The sequence below is a fragment of the Coregonus clupeaformis genome, chromosome 20 (genome assembly GCF_020615455.1).
Source record: "Coregonus clupeaformis isolate EN_2021a chromosome 20, ASM2061545v1, whole genome shotgun sequence".
Taxonomy (NCBI): Eukaryota; Metazoa; Chordata; class Actinopteri; order Salmoniformes; family Salmonidae; genus Coregonus; species Coregonus clupeaformis.
Genome location: NC_059211.1, coordinates 37,076,552 through 37,097,470, shown reverse-complemented (window position 1 = coordinate 37,097,470; position 20,919 = coordinate 37,076,552). Strand labels below are relative to the sequence as shown.

The 20,919-nt window shown below is 48.3% G+C and overlaps 1 protein-coding gene across 1 annotated transcript in view; it reads left to right on the top strand.

Annotated features, from left to right (window-relative positions):
- Positions 1-20,919, top strand: part of LOC121533334 (disabled homolog 1) — a 235,656-nt gene that overhangs the window by 68,302 nt on the left and 146,435 nt on the right. The window contains exon 2 of the mRNA XM_041839167.2: positions 8,314-8,329. The gene's annotated coding sequence lies outside the window, so the exon portion shown is untranslated. The remainder of the gene's footprint in view (positions 1-8,313; positions 8,330-20,919) is intronic.

The following is a 20,919-nucleotide window of genomic DNA, read 5'->3' as shown; positions in this document are numbered from 1 at the left end:
CTTTGTGATGGCCACTCCAATACCTTGACTTTGTTGTCCTTAAGCCATTTTGCTACAACTTTGGAAGTATGATTGGGGTCATTGTCCATTTGGAAGACCCATTTGCGACCAAGCTTTAACGTCTTGACTGATGTCTTGAGATGTTGCTTCAATATATCCACATAATTTTCCTTCCTCATGATGCCATCTATTTTGTGAAGTGCACCAGTCCCTCCTGCAGCAAAGCACCCCCACATCATGATGCTGCCACCCCTGTGCTTCATGGTTGGGATGGTGTTCTTCGGCTTGCAAGCGACCCCCTTTTTCTCCAAACATAACGATGGTCATTATGGCCAAAAAGTTATATTTTTGTTTCATCAAACCAGAGGACATTTCTCCAGAAAGTACGATCTTTGTCCCCTTGTGCAATTGCAAACCGTAGTCTGGCTTTTCTATGGCGGTTTTGGAGCAGTGGCTTCTTTCTTGCTGAGCAGCCTTTCAGGTTATGTCAATATAGGGCTCGTTTTACTGTGGATATAGATACTTTTGTATCTGTTTCCTCCAGCTTCTTCAAAAGGTCCTTTGCTGTTGTTCTGGGATTGATTTGCACTTTTCGCACCAAAGTACGTTTATCTCTAGGAGACAGAACGCATCTCCTTCCTGAGCGGTGTCACGATCGTCTATAAAGGGAGCAGACCAATACGCAGCGCGTTGAGTGAACATGATGACTTTAATAAAGAAAGCACGTAACTACAAAACAAAAGACGATAGTGAAGTCCAACAGTGACAAAATACTGAACCTGGAACAAAAACCCACAACACCCAAGAGAAAACACACAGTATAGATATGGCTCCCAATCAGAGATAACGAGCCGACAGCTGACACTCGCTACCTCCGATTGGGAGTCATATGACTAATCAAGAACAATCACCAAACATAGAAATGAACAACTAGAATACCCAACATAGAAATACACCCAAACAATGAAAATGAACAACCCTGGCTCAATAATCAAAGTCCATGGAGCCAGAGTGTCACAGTACCCCCCTAAAGGTGCGAACTCCGGGCGCACCAGCATACAGTCTAGGGAGGGTCTGGGTGGGCGTCTGTCCATGGTGGCGGCTCTGGCCCAGGTCGTGGTCCCCACCCCACCTTAGTCACTATCCGCTTCCGTAGCCCCCTCCACATGACCACCCCCCAACTAAACCCCACTGGATTAAGGGGCGGCACCGGACTAAGGGGCAGCACCGGACTAAGGGGCAGCACCGGACTAAGGGACAGTACCTGACTAAGGGGCAGCACCGGCCTGAGGGGCAGCACCGGACTGAATGGCGGATCCTGGCTGGCTGGCTCTGGCGGATCCTGGCTGGACGGCTCTGGCGGATCCTGGCTGGCGGAAGGCTCTGGCGGATCCTGGCTGGCAGAAGGCTCTGGCTGCTCCTGTCTGGCGGAAGGCTCTGGCTGATCCTGTCTGGCGGAAGGCTCTGGCTGATCCTGTCTGGCGGAAGGCTCTGGCTGATCCTGTCTGGCGGAAGGCTCTGGCTGCTCCTGTCTGGCGGAGAGCTCTAGCGGCTCCGGTCTGGCGGACGGCTCTGAAGGCTCATGGCAGACGGGCGGCTTTGCAGGCTCAGTACAGATGGGCAGTTCCTGCGGCGCTTGGCAGACGGACAGTTCAGACGGCGTTGGGCAGACGGGCAGTTCAGGCGCCGTTGGGCAGACGGGCAGTTCAGACGGCGTTGGGCAGACGGACAGTTCAGGCCCCGTTGGGCAGACGGCAGACTCTGGCCGTCTGAGGCGCATCGTAGGCCTGGTGCGTGGTGCCGGAACAGGAGGTACCGGGCTGAGGACACGCATCTCAGGGCTAGTGCGGGGAGAAGCAACAGGGCATGCTGGCCCCTGGGGACGCACCGTAGGCCTGATGCGTGGTGCCGGAACTGGAGGTACCGGGCTGAGGACACGCATGTCAGGGCTAGTGCGGAGAGAAGGAACAGGCCGGACCGGGCTGGCGACGCGCACCGTAGGTTTGGTGCGAGTGGCAGGAACAGGCCGGGTCGGGCTGGCGACGCGCACCGTAGACTTGGTGCGGGTGGCAGGAACAGGCCGGACCGGGCTGGCGACGCGCACCGTAGGTTTGGTGCGAGTGGCAGGAACAGGCCGGGTCGGGCTGGCGACGCGCACCGTAGGTTTGGTGCGAGTGGCAGGAACAGGCCGGGCTGGGCTGGCGACGCACACCGTAGGTTCTGTGCGTGGAGCAGGAACAGGCCGGGCTGGGCTGGCGACGCACACCGTAGGTTCTGTGCGTGGAGCAGGAACAGGCCGGGCTGGGCTGGCGACGCACACCGTAGGTTCTGTGCGTGGAGCAGGAACAGGCCGGGCTGGGCTGGCGACGCACACCTTAGGTTCTGTGCGTGGAGCAGGAACAGGCCGGGCTGGGCTGGCGACGCACACCGTAGGTTCTGTGCGTGGAGCAGGAACAGGCCGGGCTGGGCTGGCGACGCACACCGTAGGTTCTGTGCGTGGAGCAGGAACAGGCCGGGCTGGGCTGGCGACGCACACCGTGGGCTTGATGCGTGGAGTAGGAACAGGCCGGTCCGTACTGGGAACACACACCACTGGCTTTAACTGGGGATCAGGAACGGGCCGGACCGGACTGGTAACACACATCAGTCTCTCACGCCGTGCCGCAACAACTTCCCTTCCTCTACTCGCCAATGGCTCCCGTACTCCGATAGCCTTCTCTCCACGTCTCCCTGTGGCAGCCTCCTGCTGCCCAGCCGCCCAAGCCATGTGCCCCCCCCCAAAAACTTTTTGGGGTTGCCTCTCGTCCCTCCGATGATGGCCCTGCTGACGCCGTTGCTCCTCTCGCCGTCGCCTCTCCACCGTTTCGCTCCATGGACGGCGATCCATCCCATCCAGGATCTCCTCCCAAGTCCAGGACCCCTTTCCGTCCAAAATCTCCTCCCATGTCCAGGAAGCCTTTGGAGCTGGGTCCTGTTGCCGCTTGACACGCTGCTTGGTCCTTTGATGGTGGGTTTTTCTGTCACGGTCGTCAATGAGCGAAGGAGACCAAAACGCAGCGCGTTGAACGAACATGACTTTATTAGAGAAAAGTACACGAACGACAAAAACAATAAACCAAGACGACTAGTGAAGTCCACAGTTACAAATACTGTACAGGAACAAAAACCCACAAAACCAAAGAGAAACCACACAGTTTAAATATGGCTCCCAATCAGAGATAACGAGCCGACAGCTGACACTCGCTACCTCCGATTGGGAGTCATATGACTAATCACCAAACATAGAAATGAACAACTAGAAATACCCAACATAGAAATACACCCAAACAATGAAAATGAACAACCCTGGCTCAAACATCAGAGTCCCTGGAGCCAGAGTGTCACAGTACCCCCCCCTAAAGGTGCGAACTCCGGGCGCACCAGCATACAGTCTAGGGGAGGGTCTGGGTGGGCGTCTGTCCATGGTGGCGGCTCTGGCCCAGGTCGTGGTCCCCACCCCACCTTAGTCACTATCCGCTTCCGTAGCCCCCTCCACATGACCACCCCCCAACTAAACCCCACTGGATTAAGGGGCGGCACCGGACTAAGGGGCAGCACCGGACTAAGGGGCAGCACCGGACTAAGGGACAGTACCTGACTAACTGGCTCTGGCGGATCCTGGCTGGACGGCTCTGGCGGATCCTGGCTGGACGGCTCTGGCGGATCCTGGCTGGCGGAAGGCTCTGGCTGATCCTGTCTGGCGGAAGGCTCTGGCTGATCCTGTCTGGCGGAAGGCTCTGGCTGATCCTGTCTGGCGGAAGGCTCTGGCTGATCCTGTCTGGCGGAAGGCTCTGGCTGATCCTGTCTGGCGGAAGGCTCTGGCTGATCCTGTCTGGCGGAAGGCTCTGGCTGATCCTGTCTGGCGGAAGGCTCTGGCTGCTCCTGTCTGGCGGAGAGCTCTAGCGGCTCCGGGTCTGGCGGACGGCTCTGAAGGCTCATGGCAGACGGGCGGCTTTGCAGGCTCAGTACAGACGGGCAGTTCCTGCGGCGCTTGGCAGACGGACAGTTCAGACGGCGTTGGGCAGACGGGCAGTTCAGACGGCGTTGGGCAGACGGACAGTTCAGGCCCCGTTGGGCAGACGGGCAGTTCAGACGGCGTTGGGCAGACGGACAGTTCAGGCCCCGTTGGGCAGACGGCAGACTCTGGCCGTCTGAGGCGCATCGTAGGCCTGGTGCGTGGTGCCGGAACAGGAGGTACCGGGCTGAGGACACGCATCTCAGGGCTAGTGCGGGGAGAAGCAACAGGGCATGCTGGACCCTGGGGACGCACCGTAGGCCTGATGCGTGGTGCCGGAACTGGAGGTACCGGGCTGAGGACACGCATCTCAGGGCTAGTGCGGAGAGAAGCAACAGGGCATGCTGGACCCTGGGGACGCACCGTAGGCCTGATGCGTGGTGCCGGAACTGGAGGTACCGGGCTGAGGACACGCATCTCAGGGCTAGTGCGGAGAGCAACAACAGGACGCACAGGACTCTGGGGACACACAGGAGGCTTGGTGCGTGGTGTAGGCAATGGTGGGAAAAGGCTGGCGACGCGCACCGTTTCCCTGGTGCGAGTGGCCGGAACAGGCCGGGCCGGGCTGGCGACGCGCACCGTATCCCTGGTGCGAGTGGCCGGAACAGGCCGGGCCGGGCTGGCGACGCGCACCGTATCCCTGGTGCGAGTGGCCGGAACAAGCCGCGCTGGGCTGGCGAAGCGCACCGTATCCCTGGTGCGAGTGGCCGGAACAGGCCGGGCCGGGCTGGCGAAGCGCACCGGATCCTTGGTGCGAGGAACCGGAACAGGCCGAGCCGGGCTGGAGACGCGCACCGTACACTTGGTGCGAGGGGTCGTAACAGGCCGGACCCTACTGGAGGCACACACCACTGGCTCTACCCCGGGAACTGGAACGGGCCGGACCGGACTGGTAATACACCCCAGTACCACTCGCCGTGCCTCTACATCTCCTTTCCCTACTTTGCCCAGTGACCCCCGTAACCTGGTTGCCCTTTGAATATGCCCCTTCTCTGCCTCCGTCAGCCCTGTGGTAGCCTCCTGCTGCCCAGCCGCCCAAGCCATGTGCCCCCCCCAAAAAACTTTTTGGGGTTGCCTCTCGACCTTCCGACGATGGCCCTGCTGACGCCGTTGCTCCTCTCGCCGTCGCCTCTCCACCGTTTCGCTCCATGGACGGCGATCCATCCCATCCAGGATCTCCTCCCAAGTCCAGGACCCCTTTCCGTCCAAAATCTCCTCCCATGTCCAGGAAGCCTTTGGAGCTGGGTCCTGTTGCCGCTTGACACGCTGCTTGGTCCTTTGATGGTGGGTTTTTCTGTCACGGTCGTCAATGAGCGAAGGAGACCAAAACGCAGCGCGTTGAGTGAACATGATGACTTTAATAAAGAAAGCACGTAACTACAAAACAAAAGACGATAGTGAAGTCCAACAGTGACAAAATACTGAACCTGGAACAAAAACCCACAACACCCAAGAGAAAACACACAGTATAAATATGGCTCCCAATCAGAGATAACGAGCCGACAGCTGACACTCGCTACCTCCGATTGGGAGTCATATGACTAATCAAGAACAATCACCAAACATAGAAATGAACAACTAGAATACCCAACATAGAAATACACCCAAACAATGAAAATGAACAACCCTGGCTCAATAATCAAAGTCCATGGAGCCAGAGTGTCACAAGCGGTATGATGGCTGCGTGGTCCCATGGTGTTTATACTTGCGTACTATTGTTTGTACAGATGAACGTGGTACCTTCAGGCATTTGGAAATTTCTCCCAAGGATGAACCAGATTTGTGGAGGTCTACAATTTTTTTTCTGAGGTCTTGGCTGATTTCTTTTGATTTCCCATGATGTCAAGCAAAGAGGCACTGAGTTTGAAGGTAGGCCTTGAAATACATCCACAGGTACACCTCCAATTGACTCAAATGATGTCAATTAGCCTATCAGAAGCTTCTAAAGCCATGACATCATTTTCTGGAATTTTCCAAGCTGTTTAAAGGCACAGTCAACTTAGTGTATGTAAACTTCTGACCCACTGGAATTGTGATACAGTGAATTATAAGTGAAATAATCTGTCTGTAAACAATTGTTGGAAAAATTACTTGTGTCATGCACAAAGTAGATGTCCTAACCGACTTGCCAAAACTATAGTTTGTTACCAAGAAATTAGTGGAGTGGTTGAAAAATGAGTTTTAATGTCTCCAACCTAAGTGTATGTAAACTTCCGACTTCAACTGTACCTTCCTACATCCAGAGCTCAGTGCTGGGATGTAAAAATCCTGAGAGGGTGTTGTTGTGTATGTGTGTCTCTCTAGGGAGGACCAGACAGGCCAACCTCTGGGTTTATTGATTACATCGTATTCCAGCCTCCCTCAGGGCCCGCAGTGTAATGTATAGGGGATAAACAGTCTAAGATATGTAGTGTTGGGTTTAAGAGTGTTAGGTACAGTATGTATATGTGTGGAGGGGCCAGACTTCTCTCCTCCCCCAGGCCAACCCATCTGTCTGACCGGGTCACAGCCAATCACAGCTGAGGTTAAAGGTCAGGGCCGTGGTGGGTACTAAATCAGGCTCAGGGCGAACTACGGTACCATGAAGGGGAAGGGGGTTAAAGGTGAAATAATTATCTGTCTGGACTAGCAGATCTGAGGGTAGTTGGGGGTTTGTAGCCTACCTAATGGCAAAACAAGAGGTCATGTTAGAAAGATAAGAATAATTTAATTTGGTGGCTTGGGTTGACATTAAGGTTGGGGTCCATTCCGTTAAAATTTAGTATTTAAAAAAAAATATATTACAAGTCCATCTCTCAATTCCTGAATTTAATTTCAATAGATTTTCATAATTTATGAAGTTGAAATTAACTTGACCTCGACCCTGCTAAACATGCTATATGGTCTTTCGTCCTCCTCTGCCGCAGGGTCCTTTACACATGTGTGTGTGTGTGTATCCGACGCAGGTTTAAGCAGACTAATGAGGTTTAATGTGTCGACTGTTTTACAGAGAATGACAGACTTAGTGGGAATACTAACAGCTACTTCAATTTACACCTTGTCTTCTGCAGAGGTGCAAAAGTGTGTTCAGTCCTTTATTAAACATGTTAACTTCATAGGTTCATCTACTGGTGTTTTGGACATATTCGAAGTAGAAACAAATTGTGAGCTTAATTATCAGGTTTTTTTAAAAGTGTGTGAGTGTGTGTGTGTCCTACAAGACTTGTGTTAGCACCCTAGCTTAGTGGGTTAACGCTGTGTGGAGTTATGCAGACACCCTGAGTTTGTTGCTTGATGCTACCAGGCTGTGCTGTATCGGTCTACGTCCCTGCTCTTCCCATGACTCCACTCCTACTGACACTCACAGATAATTACAATTGATTATGCAGCCAAGATGGTTTTGTGGCCGACAATAAGTTACACACTGTCTAGTCTCTCTCTCTCGCTCTCTCTCTCGCTCTCTCTCTCTCTCTCTCTGTTTTGTATGCGATGTGTAGATGCACGATACACTCAGCTCTCCGTAAGCCAGCTGTCGATCCATCGCTCAGATACCCCCCCCACACACACACTCGTCTTGTCGTGACCTTATTATAAAAGTCATCACCGTCGGAGGCAAAGTGAAGTACTTCTAGAGGAAATTACATCACTATTAATGAGGACACTACTGTAACTTCTACTGGAGACAGGGGAGGGGAAGGAGAGAGGGAGGTAGAGAGAGAGAGATAGGTGGAGGAAGGGAAGGGGGAGAGACATAAGGAGAGAGGGAGAGATGAGATAATGTATGAATTCACCAAGCCTCAGTTATTCAGGAGGAGCTATAGGAATTTTCAACTGCTTTTGAGCATGAATAACAATGGATCGTAGGTTAAACGGTTATTTAATAGTGTGTGTGTGTGTGTGCCAGCAGCAGTATCAGAGGTGACTGGTAGTTCAGTGATAAGAGGGTGTGCTGTGCGTGGCGCTGCACCATCGTGAAAGGGCAAGCTTCCTTGGTGTGTGTTTTATGGCTCAGGGGAATTACTTGGCACACGCTCAGTTAAAGTTTGGCGTTCAGCCATTTTCATTCTTAACATTGTGATTCTCTGCAGTACCCATGACCTCACCCTGGACATTTGTCTGTCTGCCTTTGTGTGTGTGTCCTGTAATCTATGCATCAGTTCTGTGTTTAATGGTAGTCTCTCTCTCTCTTTCTCCCTTTTCACCCCCACTCTCTCTTTCTCCCTTTTCACCCCCCCTCTCCCTTTTCATCCCCCTCTCTCTCTGCTGTGCCGTGGATCCAGGAGGAGGGAGGATCAGGTGAGTGCTTTAACATACAGTACCTACTTCTACATCCTACTGTGTAATGCTAGATCATACCTGACACAGCTCCCACAAGGCCACTATACACTCCCCTACCCTAAAACCTTCATATTGCTGTAGTTAGGGCTGTGTGCAGCTTAGGTTGTGAGTTACTGGGGAGCTGTCAAGGGTCCTGTCTGATCTGATCGGCGCTGGGTTGAGTATTGCTGAATGAAGGTTTAGAAACTGAACTCCAAGCCTTATGAAGCAGGACATAGAAAGTAGTGAATGTGTGTGTATGCATACTGCTCCACTGTAACAGACAGACCAGACTCATTATATGTAGATTCTACAGCACACTAATTAACAGCCTGATTAATGCTGGAGCTGCTCTCCTGCTGAGACAGAGGAACACACACACACAAGCCCTTAATGTGTTTGTGATGTGACTGGTTTTATCTGGACATTTGAAGGAGAAATGTTGCCTTCATGACATTATAATGTGTGACGGGTGGGATTCGAACATGGGTCATCTGCCTACCTCAAGACTCTTTTAGCCCGCTGAGCTAAAGCCAAGGCAAGTCTTTTAATGTCTCAATAAAGATTACTCTTCATGTGAGTGTGGTTCATTTAACCACCCTAACTAACCCTCCCCAAGGCTCTCTATCTCTCTTTCTCCACGTGGGACTGTTCTCATGGGAACCAAGCGAGCTTTCTCCTCTTCATCCCTTTTTCCTCCTCCACCCTCTTTCTCTCCACCTCCATCCCCCTCTCTCTGGAATCTCTGCTGTAGTGATTTGAATATGCAGTTGAGCTGTATGAATGACTAATTAGGCTAATGCAGATGTATTATTGTAATGCCACGGCAAGGTAGAGGACCACCTCACACAGGTTTAACAACCAATCAGATTTCAGAAAACAGGTAGAGCTGTCCATTGACATTGAGTGTCCATATTCCCAGCACCACGTAGATAGACATTGAATGATTATTGTGACTGATTGGTCAGAGGATCCACTCAACTGACCTCGCATGTGGTAATCAGTCCCTGATCAGAGAGGAAGAATGAGAACCAGAAGTGTTTAGTCCAGAGATACCTTTTTATTCCTTCCCCACTGCACCGTCTCTCTCCCACAGTTACATAATGCAGACGGAATAAAAGCTCCAGAGGATCGATGCCTGTGCTCCTATGTAGATTCACACACACACGCACGCACACACACACACACACAATGGTTTGATCAATGGTTGGTGCCTGGGAGCAGGATGTGTGTTATTTCAAGCTCTGTAGTTGTGATTGATCAGAGGATGAAGTGATTAGAGGAGGAATCTTTCATCTTTCTCTCTTCTTTCTAGTTCATGGAATTAATGAGCAAAGTTACCAGTTTGCCCTTGGAAGTGTTTGTGTGCGTGCGTGCACGTGCAAGTGCGTATGTGCATGTGTGTGTGTGTATATGTATGTATGTGTGTGTGTGTAGAGGTAGTGGATTGGTGAAGCACTCATATGTGACATTTAACTTTGCCTGAGACCTGTAGAACTTTGTTAGGTCCCTATTCTAATGCCAGGCTATAGCTCAGTGGGCTAACACATACTGTGTGTGTGTGTGTGTGTGCATGTGTAAACAGTGTGAAGCATCAATGTGTGTCATGAAGAAAGCCCAGTCTCACTATTCAAACACATGTGACCTCCAAAGATTACTGTTGCCCCACTATGTACACACACGCGCCACATGCACATGCACCCTCACCCGAACCAAACCCAGTCCCAGCTCCATTGTCTCTATATTTATCTTTGTTTTTTTGTAAATATATATATATATATATTATTTTAAATATATTTTCCTTCTGTATTATTTTCCCCTAACCCTATCACCCCTCCCCTAATTGGAGTAAACTAATGGACAACAATACTTAGGCTTCTACTTCCAGCTTATACATACTATATACATTTTACGGACACAGGATATTTTATATTAGTTATCTTTTGTTTGTTTGCGCTGTGTGTGTGTCTGTCTGTGTGTATGTGTGTGTTGTTTCAAGGTAGGGGGGGTATACAGAAGATAGCCCTATTTGGTAAAAGACCAAGTCCATACTTTGGCAAGAATAGCTCAAATAAGCAAAGACAAATGACAGTCCATCATTACTTTAAGACATGAAGGTCAGTCAATACGGAAAATGTCAAGAACTTTGAAAGTTTCTTCATGTGCAGTCGCAAAAACCATCAAGCGCTATGATGAAACTGGCTCTCATGAGGACCGCCACAGGAATGGAAGACCCAGAGTTACCTCTGCTGCAGAGGATAAGTTCATTAGAGTTACCAGCCTCAGAAATTGCAGCCCAAATAAATGCTTCACAGAGTTCAAGTAACAGACACATCTCAACATCAACTGTTCAGAGGAGACTGTGTGAATCAGGCCTTCATGGTCGAATTGCTGCAAAGAAACCACTACTAAAGGACACCAACAAGAAGAAGAGACTTGCTTGGGTGTGTGTGTCCGTGTATGTGTGTATTTGTCTGTGTGTGTGTGTGTGTCAGTATGTTTGGATGCATCAGTGTGTTTGTTGACTTATTTTGTGCATCAGATACAATTGCAGCAGAGATTGGGACGCAGATACATTTTATGCAAATTAATGCTAATTACTATGACACATAACTCCACCGCATCAGTTCTATGCAAATCATGTTTGCTAAACAGGCAAGTTGGCAGGAGACCCCGTTTCCCAACAGCCCCCTATCTCCCCCTCGTTCCCCAACCCCCCTTTTTTCTTCCATCCCCCCTCACAACCTTTCTCTCCCCTCCTCCCTTTATAGTCCCCTCACCCCCCACTCTCTCCGTTTCCCCTCCCCCTCCAACCAAGCCCTCTAGACGTTCCCCTTCCCTCTTTTCATCAATTTTCCCTCTTTTCCCCTTATCCACCCTAATCCCTCTCTCCACCCTTTATTCCCCCTGGCTCGCCTCTCTGTCCCTACCCCCTCTCCCCCATTTCCTCTCGCTCCATCCTCTCCCCCCTCAACCATAATCTTCCCCTAACCATTCTTTCGAATCCAACCTCCTCTCCTCTTCCTTTCTTTTGCCGCCTCTAATTGTTAACCCTTCTTCCAAATCTAACCCTCACTCTCTACCTTACCCCCTTTAAGACCTTTCCGTCCCCCTATTTCCCCGACCTTCCTGCATAAATCTACCCCCTCACGTGATCCTCACCCCACCCCCTCCTCTCCCATCTCAGTAAGTGGAGTAATGGAGCTTGAGGAAAACATTGTTAAAGTGCCTGGAAAGCAGAAAGAGGGAATCAGGCATCTAAATCACCACACATACACACATACACATACACACACCCCCAGACACAGACACAGACACACATGAACAGGCGCATGCACGCACACACACACAAACACACATTTACATTACATTTTAGTCATTTAGCAGACGCTCTTATCCAGAGCGACTTACAGTTAGTGATTACATTTTTTTTTTATACTGCCCCCCCGTGGGAATCGAACCCACAACCCTGGCGTTGCAAACGCCATGCTCTATCAATTGAGCTACATCCCTGCCGGCCATTCCCTCCCCTACCCTGGACGACGCTGGGCCAATTGTGCCTATCCCAAACCTTAACCCTTACCTTAACCATTCAGAGTTAATGCCTAACCTTAAGATTTCAGAGTTAATGCCTAAACTTAACCTAAAAACACTTCGAAATGTGACATTTGAGAAAAATTTATGAACGTCTAATTCTGACGTGAGACTGTGAGAGCTAGTTGGGCAGGAGAGAAAGAGGAGAAGAGAGATGGAGGAGAGAAGATGAAGAGGAGGAATCTGTTTAGTGTCTGACACAATGGCAGCCAGGATTTTTTTGTGTATGTGTGTGTGTGTTCGTGTGTGTGTGTGTGTGTGTAGAGGTAGAGACACTTTCAGGAGGAATTCTGAGTGAGTGACATCCGCTTTATTATTTTGGTGTTATGGGGAGGGGAGAGGGGGAGGAAGAGACTTGGAAGGACCAGTGGCGTGTATTCATGGATGCCAAGGGAAGCCAGGCTTTCCAAAAAAATTGACCAAGAAAAAATACAAAAACATACAAAATAATGTATCTTTCGTCTCTCTGTGTTTCATAAATGTCCTTCAATTCGCAAGAGGCTGAATGTATCTCACCGGAGAAAGCATCCGAGCAAACGAAACAGCGCTACCCTGTCTCTGTGTAGCCCATCTATCTGATGCTGTCTGGTCAAAAAGAGTATGACACTGTTGCCGCCCGTAGCATTGAACGCAAGGGAAGCCAGCGAGCATTTGGCCTCCCTTGATAATTGTAAAAATAAAATAATAGCCAATCAGCGTTGAGCTAAACTGAGTGGGCTCAGCTGTGAATGGTCCTGGTGCACCAAAAAACAAGTGTCAAGGGAAGCCAGTTTGGATTTGGCTTCACACCAATCACATCACATCACATCAGAAGCCAAACGTCATTGACAGAAAAAAATTATGAATTGTTGCATCTCGTTGTGTCGTTGTCCTCTGGTGGCTAGCTGGCTAGCTAAAATCGGCCCTTTCCTAAATTATCCATGGATGGAGATAGGGATTTGGACTTGTTTTACTTAAATCTCCGTACTGGCCAAGGACTATAACGGCGATTCTGATCCAACCATAAATTCATACATTGTTTCCTTGGCTTGAGAGGATGGAAGTTCAACATGTAGCTAGATGTAGAAAGCTAATGTTAACCAGCTGACCTGGCGCATCGTTCCCCATGAAAGGAAGTTAGGATAGCGAGCAAGCATTTTAGCCAGGTAGCCTAGGACAACAAAAACTAAAAGCGTGTACTGTATGAAAGAGTAAGAGGAGGATGGCATTGCTGTTTCTCTACAAGGAGGGTGAGTCAACATGTTTTTTCTACTTGCACGCACACACACACACACACACACACACACACACACACACACACACACACACACACACACACTACACACACACACACACACACACACACACAGAAATCAGTTCCATGGACAGGCACATCATATTTAGCTTACGTTGATTGGACTAAATAGTTTTTGGTATCTTTTAGTTGTCACTGTATTGCACTTAACATAGATGATGAGATGATGTTGAAATGTTGAAGTTGAAATAGTGGAGGCAGCTCCTGTTTTTTTTGCAACTTGCGGTAACTCTCCGTGGTTCTAAATCAATAGTTATTTAGTAGTCCGGAAATGTCGAAAACATGAACTTGCTTGACCATGCTGTAGGTCATGTAACTGTTTGTTACATGCAATATGTTTTGTGGACTTCACCGGACAGATGTTGCTCTCCGGTTTTGTGATGAAAGAAAGGTGTGGTTGAATTTATTCTTCCACTGTGTCTTCATATTGTCTCTGCCTTAGGCCTATATATCATGGTGTCAAGGCATGTGAACTAACAGGTTATAGAGCAAACAACACAATTATCACAGCACATAAGTTGTAATATGGCATTTTCTTCCTGGCTTTGCTTCCCCAGTGATTTTAGTGACGCACCGCTACTGGGAAGGACAGAGATGAGTCAGGAGGAGATAGGGAGGGAGAGGGTTTTCTCTCCACGCTTCAATCCTCTTTTCCAGAGAAGAGACTGTATCGTCACACGTAACGCTCGCCTTCAAAGAAGAGGGGAAATCTGTGTGAGAGAGAGAAGGAGGGAGTCCATGACTGACATACATACAGCAGAGGAAGCCCTTTCAGTCTCTCTAATACTAGGCAGCCTTTAATATGCCTTTCGTCACTATGGCCCATGCGGGAATCAAACCCACAACCCTGGCATTGCCCTTACCTTGCTCTTACCCACTGAGCTATTCTAGACAGGTAGAGGGGCCCAGGGACATTTATATAGTAGGGTTTGAACAGTACCATGTTGTTATTTAATAGAATATGTTTAATTTTATTCCATGCAAGAGCAAGCAGCATAGTTCAGTAATATCTCTCTACAGAGCAATACTCACTGTCAACCATATGAAGATGGACTGACATAGAAATGTGAGGGAGAGAGAGAAAAAGGGTAGAGAGAGGAGAGAGACCTGTTTCCCATGGATCATTACCAGTTGTACCACGGTTGCTTGGTTGCTGTGGCAGCATCTATAAGCCAGAGCGGGTTGGAATGGACTGTTGAATGTACTCAGAGAGAGAGAGACAGATGTATGCTGTGGTGTATTATGATTCAACCCTGTATGTGTATGGAAATACCATGGACTGTCCCAAATGGCATCTTATTCTCTATAGAGTGCATTACTTTTGACCAGAGCCCTATGGGTCCTGGTCAAAAGTAGTGCACTATAAAGGGAATAGGGTGCCATTTGGGACACAACCAGACAGTCGGTGGCAGCCAATTGAGCCAGTGTTCAGAAGGAGTTGCTATTAGATTAGGTTGTCAGAAGGATGTATCATATCATACCCCATCTAGAGCTATTCACCCTGCTGCACACATTATGGGAAATTATACACACACACACACACTCCGTGTGAAACACCTTCAAAGCACCTTATTAGTCAAATGTCTCCATTTTCTTTGGCGGTTGCATTGCAGCCAGCAAGAAGGCTGAAACTCAATAGCCAATCAGACTGGAGTGTGACAAATATCACTACCTGCTATTCATACCGAGCTGAATGACCTTTTCCACATCGTTTACAGCTGTCACTCAAACCAGATACAGACACACAGTACGCAACCTCCATTACATGGTTGCTATGATACTGCTGTTGACTGCATCCTATGTTTGAGTTTTTGGGTACAAAACCCACAGCAACTGAAAGCAATATGACAGTATCTTGTGTGTGTTTGTATCTGAGAGCGAGAGAGAAAATCCTCTCAGAGCCTCTCCGGATCCTTCTCTCTCGCTCTCTCTCTGTCCCTCTCTGTCCCTCTCTCTCTGTGTGTCTCTCTCTTCCCCTCTCTCTCTTGCTCTCTCTCTGTCTCTCTCTTCCTCTTTCTCTCTCTCTCTTTGTCTCTCTTTCTCTCTCTCTCTCTTTCTTTCTCTCTCTCTCTGTGTCCCTCTCCCCTTCTGGCTGATCCAGACATAACAGCTAGTGACAGAAGTTAAGTGATTCCCAAACCCTACCCTCTCAGACAGACCCAGCAACTACACACACAGAGAGAGAGAGAGAGAGAGACGCAAAAATATCCTCAGTGTACAACGTAAAACCCCAAATAATGCATGCAGAGCAGAATTAGGCAGATTCCCGCAAATTATCAAAATCCAGAAAAGAGCCGTTAAATTCTACAACCACCTAACCTAAAGGGAAACGATTCCCAAACCTTCCATAACAAAGCCATCACCTACAGAGAGATTAACCTGGAGAAGAGTCCCCTAAGCAAGCTGGTCCTGGGGCTCTGTTCACAAACACAAACAGACCCCACAGAGCCCCAGGACAGCAACACAATTAGACCCAACCAAATCATGAGAAAACAAAAATACAATTACTTGACACATTGGAAATAATTAATACAAAAACAGAGCAAACTAGAATGCTATTTGGACCTAAACAGAGAGTACACAGTGGCAGAATACCTAACCACTGTTTTTTTTAAATTTCACCTTTATTTAACCAGGTAGGCCAGTTGAGAACAAGTTCTCATTTACAACTGCGACCTGGCCAAGATAAAGCAAAGCAGTGCGATAAAAACAACAACACAGAGTTACATATGGGGTAAAAAAACATAAAGTCAAAAAATACAACAGAAAATATATATACAGTGTGTGCAAATGTAGCAAGTTATGGAGGTAAGGCAATAAATAGGCTATAGTGCAAAATAATTATGTACAGTCTCAGTGAGCATAGCCTTGCTATTGAGAAAGGTCGCTATAGGCAGACCTGGCTCTCAAGAGAAGACAGGCTATGGCACACTGCCCACAAAATGAGGTGGAAACTGAGCTGCACTTCCTAACCTCCTGCCAAATGTATGACCATATTAGAGACACATATTTCCCTCAGATTACACAGACCCACAAAGAATTAGAAAACAAATCCAACTTTGATATTAAACTCCCATATCTATTGGGTGAAATACCACAATGTGCAATCACAGCAGCAATATTTGTGACCTGTTGCCACAAGAAAAGGGCAACCAGTGAAGAACAAACATCATTGTAAATACCTTGAATGAGTAGGTGTTCTAAAACTTTTGACCGGTAGTGTATGTTTCCCATGCCAATAAAGCCCTTTGAATTGAATAGAGAGAGAGCTCGGCAGCTAAACCTTGACAAACGGCCGGCTGTGGTGCTGCGTACAGACGAGGGGATCCAGAGGCTGGTAGTCAGCCAGACAGCCCATGCCTCCTGGCCTAGTGTGTGTGTGTCTATCTCTCTCTCTAGTCTTCCCACTCCTCCTCTCCCCCTCTACCCTTCCTCTCCTCCTCTGCAACTCTTCTGTGTGTCCCCTAGAGCTAGATTAGTGGCAGGTGAATGAGGCCAGGCCTCTGCATGTCTACGGTCTAACCCAAACAGATGAGCCAGGGCCTCAGCATCTGACACACACAGCCCAGGGCTCACAGCACAGGCTGATACACTATTAATGACAAGATATCCTTTCTCCACAACCACAACAAAAGAACCAGTTGTTGTTGTGTCTCACTGAGTTAGCATTTTAGCAGACAGCATCAGATGCTGGGGTGGTATTGCTGACTGGAGAGTATCTGACAAGTAGAGGGATGGTGTTCAGCTAACAGGGTGGGTTCTCTGACACACACACACACACACACACACAGTGCCATGTCTGCAAATAAGGCAGTTTAGCAGAGAAACATTTCAAACAACAAACAACGGAGACAACATAAAAGGCCTGATAGATAGATGGGGCGGCAAGTAGCCTAGCTGTTAAAGTGTTGGGCCAGTAACCAAAAGGTTGCTGGTTCGAATACCCAAGGTGAAAAATCTGCTCCAGGGTCACCGTACTTCTATGGCTGACCCTGTAAAACAACACATTTCACTGCACCTATCCGGTGTGTGACAATAAAACAGAATTATTTAGATATGAAGTGTGTGACTCATGTGCTGCTGGAGCTGTTTCATCTATTCTATGGATTTATGATATCCAGTCAGACTTAGATACAGACAGTGAGACGGACTTTGTAGGAGTTGGGTTCAGGGTTTGGAGTCAATCCAGTTTTTTATTCAGTCAATTCAGAAAGTGACTTCCCTCCTTCATTCACTGTCTGAATTGACCATTTGAAAATGGAATTGATCCCACCCCCATTGTCCTACGTCAGATGGCCCACCTCCCTCTCTCTCTCAGTGGAGGGACTAGCATCGTGGAGAAGAGGATAGGAAAGGAGGGATAGAGAGGAGGGGGGAGGGAAGAAAAGAGAGGAGGAGAGTAGGAGGGAAGGAGGAAAAGAGAGGAGGAGAGTAGGAGGGAAGGAGGAAAAGAGAGGAGGAGAGTAGGAGGGAAGGAGGAAAAGAGAGGAGGGGAGTAGGAGGGAAGGAGGAAAAGAGAGGAGGGGAGTAGGAGGAGGGAAGGAGGAAAAGAGAGGAGGGGAGTAGGAGGGAAGGAGGAAAAGAGAGGAGGGGAGTAGGAGGAGGGAAGGAGGAAAAGAGAGGAGGGGAGTAGGAGGGAAGGAGGAAAAGAGAGGAGGGGAGTAGGAGGAGGGAAGGAGGAAAAGAGGGTGGAGAAGTTTACAGGAGGTCTGTTCTGAATCAAGATTGTGAGTCACTATGGATCTAAGTGTCACTCTCTTTCTGCCAAAGTTTCTCTCTCTCTGTCTCTCTCGCTCTGTCCCTCTATCTCTCTCTCAATTTACATTTCAGTTTCAATTTAAGGGGCTTTATTGGCATCGGAAACATACAGTGGGGAGAACAAGTATTTGATACACTGCCGATGTTACAGGTTTTCCTACTTACAAAGCATGTAGAAGTCTGTAATTTTTATCATAGGTACACTTCAACTGTGAGAGACGGAATCTAAAATCCAGAAAATCACATTGTATGAATTTTAAGTAATTAATTTGCATTTTATTGCATGACATAAGTATTTGATACATCAGAAAAGCAGAACTTAATATTTGGTACAGAAACCTTTGTTTGCAATTACAGAGGTCATACGTTTCCTGTCTTCCTAGGTCTTGACCAGGTTTGCACACACTGCAGCAGGGATTTTGGCCCACTCCTCCATACAGACCTTCTCCAGATCCTTCAGGTTTCGGGGCTGTCGCTGGGCAATACGGACTTTCAGCTCCCACCAAAGATTTTCTATTGGGTTCAGGTCTGGAGACTGGCTAGGCCACTCCAGGACCTTGAGATGCTTCTTACGGAGCCACTCCTTAGTTGCCCTGGCTGTGTGTTTCGGGTCGTTGTCATGCTGGAAGACCCAGCCACAACCCATCTTCAATGCTCTTACTGAGGGAAGGAGGTTGTTGGCCAAGATCTCGCGATACATGGCCCCATCCATCCTCCCCTCAATACGGTGCAGTCATCCTGTCCCCTTTGCAGAAAAGCATCCCCAAAGAATGATGTTTCCACCTCCATGCTTCACGGTTGGGAAGGTGTTCTTGGGGTTGTACTCATCCTTCTTCTTCCTCCGAACACGGCGAGTGGAGTTTACACCAACAAGCTCTATTGTTGTCTCATCAGACAACATGACCTTCTCCCATTCCTCCTCTGGATCATCCAGATGGTCATTGGCAAACTTCAGACAGGCCTGGACATGCGCTGGCTTGAGCAGGGGGACCTTGCGTGCGCTGCAGGATTTTAATCCATGACGGCATAGTGTGTTACTAATGGTTTTCTTTGAGACTGTGGTCCCAGCTCTCTTCAGGTCATTGACCAGGTCCTGCCGTGTAGTTCTGGGCTGATCCCTCACCTTCCTCATGATCATTCATGCCCCACAAGGTGAGATCTTGCATGGAGCCCCAGACCGAGGGTGATTGACCGTCATCTTGAACTTCTTCCATTTTCTAATAATTGCGCCAACAGTTGTTGCCTTCTCACCAAGCTGCTTGCCTATTGTCCTGTAGCCCATCCCAGCCTTGTGCAGGTCTACAATTTTATCCCTGATGTCCTTACACAGCTCTCTGGTCTTGGCCATTGTGGAGAGGTTGGAGTCTGTTTGATTGAATGTGTGAACAGGTGTCTTTTATACAGGTAACGAGTTCAAACAGGTGCAGTTAATACAGGTAATGAGTGGAGAACAGGAGGGCTTCTTAAAGAAAAACTAACAGGTCTGTGAGAGCCGGAATTCTTACTGGTTGGTAGGTGATCAAATACTTATGTCATGCAATAAAATGCAAATTAATTACTTAAAAATCATACAGTGTGATTTTCTGGATGTTTGTTTTAGATTCCGTCTCTCACAGTTGAAGTGTACCTATGGTAAAAATTACAGACCTCTACATGCTTTGTAAGTAGGAAAACCTGCAAAATCAGCAGTGTATCAAATACTAGTGAAATAGATAAACAAAAGTGAAATAAACAATTAAAAATGTACAGTAAACATTACACTCACAAAAGTTCCAAAAGAATAGACATTTCAAATGTCATATTATGTCTATATACAGTGTTGCAACTATGTGCAAATAGTACAAAAGGGAAAATAAATAAACATAAATATAGGTTGTATTTACAATGGTCTCTCTCTCTCTCTCTCTCTCTCTCTCTCTCTCTCTCTCTCTCTCTCTCTCTCTCTCTCTCGTTCTGAGAGACAGCTGTCTGAGCGACTGATGTTAAGTGTCACAGTGACATATGCCACATACAGATGTCCCACTCCTGCTGTGCTGTTATTGAATGAATGACGACTTATTTTCTCTGACACTCTCTCTCTCTCTGACACTGCACCGCGAGGTTTATGCTTTGATAGTGCAACAATTCAAACAACTACTATGTTACTTATTTATACTGTATTAAAATGATATTTCAAAAGCACCTCTATACCCACCGCCCCCTCTCTCCCTCTCTTTTCCAAAGACTCTCTCTGTCTGTCACTCAGACCTCCCCCCGTGGAGGTCCGTAGCTCGGAGTTCGATCTCGCTCTCCATCTCCATCTTTTCCAAGTCTTTTATCTTAGAAAGGTCAGCTCCCATCATAGTGTCAGACAAAGTTTATTCATCAAAATGTTCCGGTAACACTCTCTCTCTCTCTCTCTCGTGACTGATAGTGTCATATTCCTGAAGAGGAGCTCTCAGACCCACTCTGAGTGACTATTGTTACCAGGTTTCTACCCGTTTGTTGCCAGGCTGCTACCAGGTTGTTACCATGTTGCTACCAGGTTTCTACCATGTTGCTACAAGGTTGTTACCAATGCCTCTTGGATGGGATGTAGGGTTTGAGCATAGCCTGAAGGTAAGGATGGGGAGTTCCCCTTGCTGCTCCATAGGCAAGCACCAGGGTCTTGAAGATGATGCAAGCTTTAACTGGAAGCCAGTGGAGTGTGCGGAGGAGCGGGGTGACATGGGAGAACTTAGGAAGGTTGAACACCAGGCGGGCTGCGGTGTTCTGGATACATTGCAGGGGTTTGCTGGCACAAGCTGGGAGCCCAGCCAACAGAGAGTTGCAGTAGTCTAGACGGGAGATGACAAGTGCCTGGATTAGGACCTGCGCCACTTCCTGTGTGAGGAAAGGTTGTACTCTATGGATGTTGTAGAGCATGAACTTGCAGGAGCGAGTC